Below are 10,457 nucleotides of genomic sequence, written 5' to 3' on the forward strand. Positions count from 1 at the left end.
CTCTAAACAGACTAGGAATACAACCTAGGAAAGAATTAGCCAGTTTGACAGTAAATAGATCAATAGGATTTCTTCCCTACCCACCAGGGTGGGAGGAGGTGGACAACAAAAAGCAAAGGGAAAACAGTGGGGAAGAAAAAGATAGGACAAAGGCTTTGAGACCTGTGGAATGATATTAATATCATACTTTAAGGTCCAGCTGTAACTTCTGAAGGAGAAGAAAACAGAGGGAAGTAGGATGAAGATATACTTGAACAAGTAACGTTCAAGTACATTGCAAATTTGTGATGGACACGAAACAAAATACATGGTACTCTCAAAGAGTAAGAAGTATTCGCAGTCACAGAAATGTTTAGCAAAACAACACTAAAGGACTAAAATGAAAACTTAGTTATATCACATTGAAATTTCAAATACAAAAGACAAAGGAAAAGAATAAAGGCAAGCAGAAAAAAGAGTCAAATTGCTTGGAAAGAAATGATGGAAGAATATATCAGACCTCATGCCTGATACCATGCAAATAAAAATACAAAGGAGTGACATTTTTAAAGTGCTGAAAGAAAAACTCATCCATTTCTTTGGTGGCAATATAAAATAGCACAACGACATTTTCAGTTAGTTTGGCAGTTTCTTTTTTTACTTTCTTTTAGAAAAAAAAATTTTCTTTTGAAATCATTATATTTTAATAAGAAGTTGCAAAGATATAAGGTAGTAGAAAGGTTCTGTGTATTTTTCACCCAGGTACCCTAAATCGTTAGGTCTTACCTAACTCTAGTACCATACCAAAACTAGGAAATTGGCATTGGTATAATATATGTGTACAGATCTATGTTACTTTATAATGTGTAGTTATAAGATCTCCACCAAAATCATGATAAGAAACAGTTCCATCCACAAATATCTCCCTTGTGCTGTCCCTTTAATAGAAGCCACACTCTCCTCTCTCATGTCCCTAACACTTGAACACCACTAGTTTGTTCCCCATCTCTGTACTTTTGTCATTCAAGAATGTTGTATGAATAGAACAGCCCTGTGTAACTTTCTGATGTGAGATTCTTTGACTTAGCCATGCCCTTGAGATTTATCCAAATTTTTCATGTGTCAATAATTATTTTTTTTAATTACTCTTTAGTGTTCCACGTTATAGATTAATCTCAGTTTAACCATACGCACATTATAGAGCATTTGGGTTATTTCTGTTTTGACTAGCACAGATAAAAGTACTATAAAAAATCAAATAAAGATATTTGTGTGTGTGAACTCAAGTTTTCATATCTCTAAGGATGTATGTCCCGATGTATGATTGCTGAGTTAGATGGTAAATATATGTGTAATTTTTAATCTCTCAGAGAATCTGTACCATTTTACATTCCTACTAGCAATAAATAAAGAAAAAAAGTTGAGAAGACATTGGAAATTTAAGGTATATAAACTACTAATAAATTGATAAAAAGAAAAACAACTCTTCCAGAATGGAAAAATAATATAAAGAGCAAAACAGAAGAGAAGAAAATAAAAATGGAAATTAAACGTATGAAAAGATGAGCAACTCAGTAGTAAGCAGGGAATCACAAGCTCACATACAATAAGATATTAATTTATAGTAACAGGTTGACAAGAAGTTTAAAATCCTTGCAATAGCAAATATTTGTAATGAGGTCAATCCACTGGAACTTGTTACGTTTCTTGCAGAATTGTCTTTAGGCATCACCACCTTGAGGAGCAATTTGGCAGTATCTGTTAAGTTGAAGGTGCAGCTAAAAGACAATTTAATGGAAGAATCATGTCCTTTTGATGTACCTGTGTTTGCCTACTGCTACTGTTAACAGCTACTGACCTGCTAGTGTACTGACTCTAACTTCACTTGCCTGGATCCCACTTTTCTGGGTGAGCCCTTCGATCAGCAAGAAATAGGATATCAGAAATGGATCCAGGAGCAATCAGGAAATGCCTGTGTTAACAATGCTGGGGACACTTTTTTTTTTTTAAACATATAATTTATTTAACAGTAAGTGCTTTTTTTTTTTAAGATTTTATTTATTTATTTGACAGAGAGAGATCACAAGTAGACGGAGAGTCAGGCAGAGAGAGAGAAATATAGGGAAGCAGGCTCCCTGCTGAGCAGAGAGCCCAATGCGGGACTCGATCCCAGGACCCTGAGATCATGACCTGAGCCAAAGACAGTGGCTTAACCCACTGAGCCACCCAGGCACCCAGTGCTTTTGCTAAAAAAAATTTTACTTATTTGAGAGAGAGAGTGACCACACATGTCCATGAGCCAGGGGAGGGGCAGAGGGAGAACCAGACTCTGCTGAGTGGTGAACCTAAGAAACCAGGCTTAATCCCAGGACCCCGGGATTACTACCTGAGCCGAGGCAGATGCTTAACCAACTGAGCTACCCAGGTGCCCCTGACAACTCTCAACATAGGAGATGGAAGGGCAGTGGTTATGTGTTCCAGCCTCCTTGTGTTCTGGCAGAATAATCCTGAGGCATGTTCCATACAATCCCCAGAGGTTTTGCATCCCTGTTGCTCAGTGTGGTATTCAGCTTGTTAAAACATATTTTATTGCCCATTCTTTCTTTCCTGTTTTCCTTTCCCTACTTTCTCATTTCTGGTTCCTGGGATAGTCTCCAAAACAAATCATCTGTATCCAAATTCTTGACTCAGTTGGATTTGGCAGGGTAGAGGTTGGGGGGCGGGGGATGTCAAATTAAAAGAGTAGAATTTTCACTGCAGCATGGTTTGTAAGAGTGAAAAAATGAAGATGTTTTATTTCGTTGTTTCACATCATCTTAGCAAGATAAATCAAGATTTTTTTTTTCATCTAGAAGAAGTAAGTATTTGTATCAGTTTAATACTCCATGAATCTTTTAAATCAAATATATAACCTTCAAAGGGATCAATACAAGCTGTACCAGTTTGGCAGAAGTATAGAGAACACATTCAAATGACTATCAAGTAATAGGATTAAACGCATGCTTAGAAATAAATACAGATACCAAATTTTGAGTGAGTGACCATGGTAATGTTCATTCCAAGACAATTCTGACAAATCAAGTAGAAAGTAAATTGTATTTTCTTTGGTGAATCAATGATTCAGTTTTATTATACTTTGTATTAGTCTTCTCAGGCTGCCATAACAAAGTAGCACAAATTAGGTGGCTTAAAAAATAAAACTTTATTTTCTCACAGTTCTGGTGACTGGGAGTCCAAGATCAAGGTGTCAGTATGGTTGGTGTTTGGTGAGAGCTTTCCCCGTGGGTTACAGCAACTGCCTTTCTGTTTCATGTTTACATGACCTCTTTGTACACACTTGGGGTGGGGGTAGGACACGAGGGAAAGAGAGAGGCAGACAAAGAGAGAAGGAGTCCATTACCCACTGATTGTGAAGAGGCTTTTAAAATTATATACAAATTACTTTTTTTGTATTTTTTTTCAGTGTTCCAAAATTTATTGTTTATGTACCACACCCAGTGCTCCATGCACTACTTGCCCTTCATAATACCCACCACCAGGCTCACCCCACCTTCCACCCCCACCAAAACCGTCAGTTTGAGACAAATCATGAGAGACTATGGACTCTGAGAAACAAATTACCTTTTTAATCTTGATCTTGCCTTCTAAGAATTTATTACAAACTGATCATATGTGGAATATATGACTTGGAAGAAAACTTTGAGATTATCTACTCTAACCACCCAATGCAAGAGCTAGCTTTATGTGTTTTCGGTAAGGTGTTAAAATTATATTATGTATCTAGGTGTAAGAAGCAGTGAATTATGGTTACTTGGATATTTAGAAAGTCATCCTAATATTGACCCATAACACATATTCTTATAATACCCATATATTAGCCTATTTTATATATATATATATATATATATATATATATATACTCTTATAACATCCATACACTAGATCTAAATCTGTCATCTGAAAAATGCTAAACATATATGTTCTCTGCTTCCACATATCTTATAATTTATGGTAATTCTAGCCCCAGAATAACTCAGGTACCCAAACTGAAGTGAACTGAACATGCATATTGCCTGTCAATTAACATATATCTTTCTATGTGTTTCTCATAAAGAGTGTTAAATCAATTTAGAAACTCTTTATCATTTTATGCCATATCAGTATATCATTTCAAAATTGAGGTGGTTTTGTTGTTGTTTTGGTAAAAGTAAGAGAAAGAGTAAAATTGCTTGATTTTAGAATCCACTTCTCTCCTTTGGGATATAGTGTTGCTGCTATTGTTGAATTATTGGTATACAGTAAGTCTAAAAAATATGGTATTGTAAGAAAAATTCAATTATTATCACAATAGTTATCACTATTATTATTACTACACTTCATTACTCTCAATTCAGAGATAGGATTCCTTTTGTATTTCGATGTAGTTCTTCTAGATAGTGTTCTTAAATTATCATCTCTAACTTTCTAAGCTATTTCCTATTTCCAATGGTGATAAAGACTGGAAACTACATATCCTAACTTAGTTGCCCTTGAGGTTTAACTGGTGAGAAGCTGTCTTATGAGATAGTAGAAGAGTAGAAGCCATTGCTCTCAGGTGGTAGTGGAAATAAATAGGTGGGCTTTGGCAGATGGCAGATGTGAGTTTTTATCCATTGGTTTAGGGAATCCTCCTGACAATTACCCTCTGTGGTGTGATAGGCAACTGAAATCGTGAGTGGCTTCCTAAGATTCCTTCACTTAAGGATTTCTTGAAAGTAGCTTTTCTGACCTTCATCCCTCCACTTTCCAACAGTTGGTTTGGCCTCTAGTTTTGTGTATTAAACTCTCTAGATGTGAACTACTTATAGTGCCTTAGATTTTAATGACTGAGCCCTAACTGTTCAATAGTGGATATTTGGCATTCTTTGATACTGCTAGGAGGTACTTCTCTTTTATTCATATTTTAAATGGTTCTGTGAGAAAAATCCCAGAATTTAAAAAAAAAGGGGGGGGGAATCGTGTTATCTGTGTACCTCCATCACACCCAAAGCTCTCATTATTTTTTTCATTATTTCAGAAGCTCTTTTTTAGAATTTCAAAAAGTTGATGCTAGTGGAATTTGTAAGGTCAAAAACTGAGAAAATATATAAGAAAATAAAATTAGTATAGAGTCAAATCATTTTGATGAACACTCTATTCTGTATTCTGTATTCTTGATGAACATTTAATGAACACTGAAGTAAGATTACTATAGCGTCAAATCATTTTGATGAACACTGCCAAACTCTAGACTGGCTAGCTCCTATGAACCTGACTGGGCCTCATCCTTGGACATGTCCTCAGGAGTCCAGTTTTAGCTAGAATCCTGCTAAGTGGGATTAGTAAAAATCGCCCACCCTTGATATGTGATCACCCGGAATATCTGGTAAAATTCCTCATCTCCACTATTTCCTGAGTGATATCTGTTTACTCCAGCCTGTCCTAAGCAAGAATTGAAGAATTGTTGTTAGGTCTATTAAGCCAGAATCCCTACTTACCTCTGATGTTTTATGTAGTAATTTTCCACCCATCAGTCCTCTCAAACTACTCTTTGGGTATAAATCCCCACTTGTCCAAACTGTATTTGGAACTGAGCCCAGTTATATACTGAGGTCTCTTTACCCCTATGATAACAGTTCCTAAGTGAAATTTGTTTTGTTTTGTTTTCCTGCTTTAACTACTGTCTAGTTCCGGTTTTTCCTTGACAACTTAATTTTATATTATTTTCTTTTTTCTCAAACTTTGTATTATAAAAGTCAAAAATGAAATTTATCCTAAATTGGGAAAACATTGAATAAATGAGATATCACCCTACGCTTGATCTTGGCAAAAACAATATTAGGATACAATGGAGCATGGAGGACTCTTCGAGTCTTCCAAATAAAATAGCAAATGTAAAGTTACACGGCATCACTTGAGGGTTGACAGAGGTTAGCGTTCTCATTCAAAACTAGAAAAAAATCACCATCCAGTGAACACTTTTGTGGTTAAGCTGAAGGGCAAATATTTAATAAATGACAACAGAGACTAGCTCTTGCTGAAATAACCCTGGCTTGTATAGTGAAATAATTTTTTAAAACTCTGTCATTGGGAAAAGATAAACTTATTTTAAGATTTCACTTTACTCTCGTATAATTGTTACCATTGCTGATTTCACCTAAATTATGGCAAGGATTAATTGTAGACCCTAAGCTCTGAAGGAAGTAGCTTAACTCTTTTTCCAGAATTCACTAACCACAAGTCCTAGAAAACTATGAAGAGCAAGTTTCACATTTCTGGTCTCATTTAAGACTGAAATCATTTTGGAAGGAAATTCGAAGAGCTTAGAAAAAACATCCAAAATTCAATTTCTTCTTTGAAACCTTGGAATTCTGCCTGTTAATAATCTCCATGGTCTTTGCTTAGAATTTACCCACAGCATCAACTGACAGGAAACTGCCCATCACCCTCCACCCTCCCAGCAAGATTGTGCCAAAACACTCATCAGAAACCACAGTCTCAAAAATAGATCCAATTGACGACTATGCAGTGAGTAAGAAACGGATGTACCGATTTAAGCTATCTTTATTCTTTTTCCCTTGTTTTGATGGTGGTGGTAAAAAGAAAGCAAGCTACGTAATAGCATCTGGGCCAACAGCTTGTATACCAAGTCCAGCCCTATGTAATTTCAAATATTTGAGTTCTTATAACATCCCTGAAAAGCATGGTTTACAATGCAAACAGCACAGACATACAGTACAGAACATCTAACTATAGTCATGCTGCTGGGCAGAGCTTGCAGCAACAGCAACAATAATAAAAGAAAATTCTCTTTGTACAGCTGAATGGCTGCACTAGAATTTTCAGTGTTCAGATGTAATTAGAAAACAGCTGTGAAGGAAAATCAATTGTTCTTGGTAGTCAATGGCTAATTTTCCACAATCAAAATAAAGAATACAATATGACATGTTTGTAATGAGCAAGTAATTGTTTCTCTTTTGTTTATTGTTTTAACATTTTTCCCTTTACTTGTGGGAGCTGTCATTTGCTCGCTTTAGGACAACTTCTCCAAGTCCTTGCTTCTTCCACCCATATTTAAATACTAGCAACTGCCAAGCAGGCTATATTGTCCAGCTCAGTTTACTCAAGAGTGCCTTGTTTATGATGGTGATTTGTGGACTAGCAAGGCAAGGCTGTCCTTGCTTTTATGAATTCACAATAAAGCTTCCATAAATGGAATGATTATTAAACACTAGCTTTTATTCATGGGACTTAACTTTGATTCATCCTGCAAAGGTCTCATGTGTCAAAAAGACGCAGTTCCCAGAATTCATTGACCTCCTGCTCTAAGTGCTTCTGCTTTGCAAAACAAAACTAAACTAAAACAACCACATGACCCTTTTTTATATCCTTCTTCTATCATTAGCATAGACAGGAAGGGATTGCCACAGCAGATGGATAGAGAAGTAAACCTCTGTGGTGCACATTTGGAATAGAGATGGATGGGAAATAAACTAAAATGCTACAATAGGCTAATGAAAGTAAAATTGTTTTATCATGCAAAAGAGTCTGGTTGAGAAACACCAGGAGGAATAACACTCCTATGCTGCTTTCAGCTGATAAAAAAAGAAAAAAAAAAACTGATATTATTTGGTGAAATTAACCTTTATATTATTCCTTTTTTATGCTTGCTTTTCTGGAGCATTCTTTGAAAGTGGAATATAATGGCAATTTAAGAGAGTGACATTGAATGGTAAATAGGAGTTGAATTTCAGTTGCTGTGTGATTTGGGGACCATGCCTAAATATTAGTTTCCCTCTATTTCTTTCTAAGAGAAAGATGATAATAAATAACTGAATGTCGGGGCGCCTGGGTGGCTCAGTGGGTTAAGCCGCTGCCTTCGGCTCAGGTCATGATCTCAGGGTCCTGGGATCGAGTCCCGCATCGGGCTCTCTGCTCGGCAGGGAGCCTGCTTCCCTCTCTCTCTCTCTCTCTGCCTGCCTCTCCATCTACTTGTGATTTCTCTCTGTCAAATAAATAAATAAAATCTTAAAAAAAAAATTTAAAATAAATAACTGAATGTGGAATCTTCCTTTTCCTAATAATTATGATATGAACTCCACTACTGTATTAGTTAATATTTGCAAAAGTTTAGAGTTCTGGAGGAAAAGCATCCTTCAGCCTTTCAAAAATACATGATTATTAAGCAATAACCAATCAGTGATAACCATCTTCATTATGCCCATTTATGCCCGTGATCGACAGATGTTTGAAAGTATAGTTGAATTTTTGTGAACTTTTTGTCTTCAGAGAGCCTGCTCCAGACTTTGTGTGGTGTTTATTAAATATACCATTTTATGGGCTCAAAAAAACCCCATTATAGACCAAAGTATCAGGAAAGTGTTTTTATGAAGCAATCTAAATTATTGACTGGGAACTAAAATTTTAAAACTACTTTTTATAATTCAAAGTTTGCAAATATTATAAATTTTTAACTGAAATGAATTTTTCAAATGGTTAAGACACCATGAGGGGCGCCTGGGTGGCTCAGTGTGTTAAGCCGCTGCCTTCGGCTCAGGTCATGATCTCGGGGTCCTGGGATCGAGTCCTGCATCGGGCTCTCTGCTCAGCAGGGAGCCTGCTTCCTCCTCTCTCTCTCTCTCTCTCTCTCTCTGCCTCTCTGCCTACTTGTGATCTCTCTCTGTCAAATAAATAAAAAATAATATCTTTAAAAAAAAAAAACAGACACCATGAGATTTTAGGAGCCGCTGTCCTCTGTGATTATATAATTACCTACCTTAATACTTGCCATGTTAGGAGGAACACCAGTAACTTAATATTCCTGATACTAACATGAATCTTGAACTTCCACAGTTCTTGACCTCTGCTTTTCTTACCCTCAGCACCCAATGCCCTTTCTTCCCACTTCCCATATTTTGGGAAAAGCACTGCAGGCAGTGTCAAGAGATGTTTGAATGATTTTAAATTTGTTTTTTAGACTGGAATGTTATATGTATGGTTTTAGACTTGTGTAAGAAAACCAATGGAAATTGGGTTTGAAGACGAAACAATAGAACAGAAGTCTAGGAAGAAGCAATATATTTGAAAACAATTTAGGTGGTATAATTAAAATATATTTTATAGAATCTGACAACCAATTGACATGAAGGAGAAAGACAAAAGAAGAAATGGAGTTCTTAAGGATAGTAGCTATTATATTATCACATATAACATATATGTAGCATATCACATACTTCTTACATGTAACCAAGAGCTCCCCTACCTGCTGCCTTGGATGAATATCTGGTCAAACTCTCTTCTCTGCTGGTCACAAGAATATGACTGATGGTCTGTTCTTTACAGTTTGTCTTTCAGAAATTTAAAAATTGTGAGACAGTACACAGAGAATCAAGGCCCTTAGAGTTAAATTAGTTCAAGTTACTTCATGACAATCCGAAAAGCAGTCAAACATTCAACTCCTGCTGCTGAGATTCCCAGATCTTTCCTTTCCTTTACTTTTCTGAGGGACTGTTTCTTCAGTTCCTTCTTTGATTTTATGATCAATCAGGAACTTTTCCAAAAAGTCCTAATGACTCAAATTTTCCCTTTATTTTATTCAATTGGTTTCTGGTACATGGAACTCACATATGTTAAAGTGGTAAAGAAATTAGTACCTGAGTTTGGGTTGCCAGCAATGGATCCTCAGTAAAAAGTATATGGCTTTGGTATCCTTCATATCAGACCAAGAGATGGCCCTGAAGGAAAACGAAGTACAAATAAATACCCCCTGGATCGTAACATAATGGTCATTTTGACAGAGGCAAAATATCCAGCTGGATCTTGACTTCTAATCCTTCAAGACTATATCCCTACAGGCAGAAGCTCTTTGGAAAAGGTAGCTGTTTCCCAGACCAGTTTTTACAGGACATAAGCAATTGCAGAACCATGGAGAGAATTGCTTTAGATACATTGGAACATTGAACACAAAGAATGACAAGCCCAAATTTTTAAAAAAATGTTGTATGAAATAATGGAATGAAACTTAAGCTGGACTCTAAGTAGGGACAAAAAATAAATATGGACTCCTTTGACAATAGAATAACATTCATAAAATCCAGACTCAGAGATTTGTTCTAAATGTTGTTAAAATAAATAATACAGAGGTTAGACATAGTACACAACTCAATTAGGTTTGTTATATAAAATTTGGGTGGTGATTAGAATACACAATCAACTACATTAGGGATATCTCAGAATTTTTAGGTAATTTGGAGAGGCCTCTCACTTCCAATGACTTGAATTCTCCAGATGAAAAAGTTGCTATTTTATATTCTTTGTTAACAGAAGATGTGATTCTATGCTAGAAGGAGACAATTATTCTCTGAAATTCCATATCCACAAGGCCACATCTCTCATTGATACTCTTTGCTGGGTTAATAAAAATTGAATTTTAACATGGTCATAAAAATAAAATAAATGAC

Source organism: Mustela erminea, chromosome 4 (assembly GCF_009829155.1).
Source record: "Mustela erminea isolate mMusErm1 chromosome 4, mMusErm1.Pri, whole genome shotgun sequence".
Taxonomy (NCBI): Eukaryota; Metazoa; Chordata; class Mammalia; order Carnivora; family Mustelidae; genus Mustela; species Mustela erminea.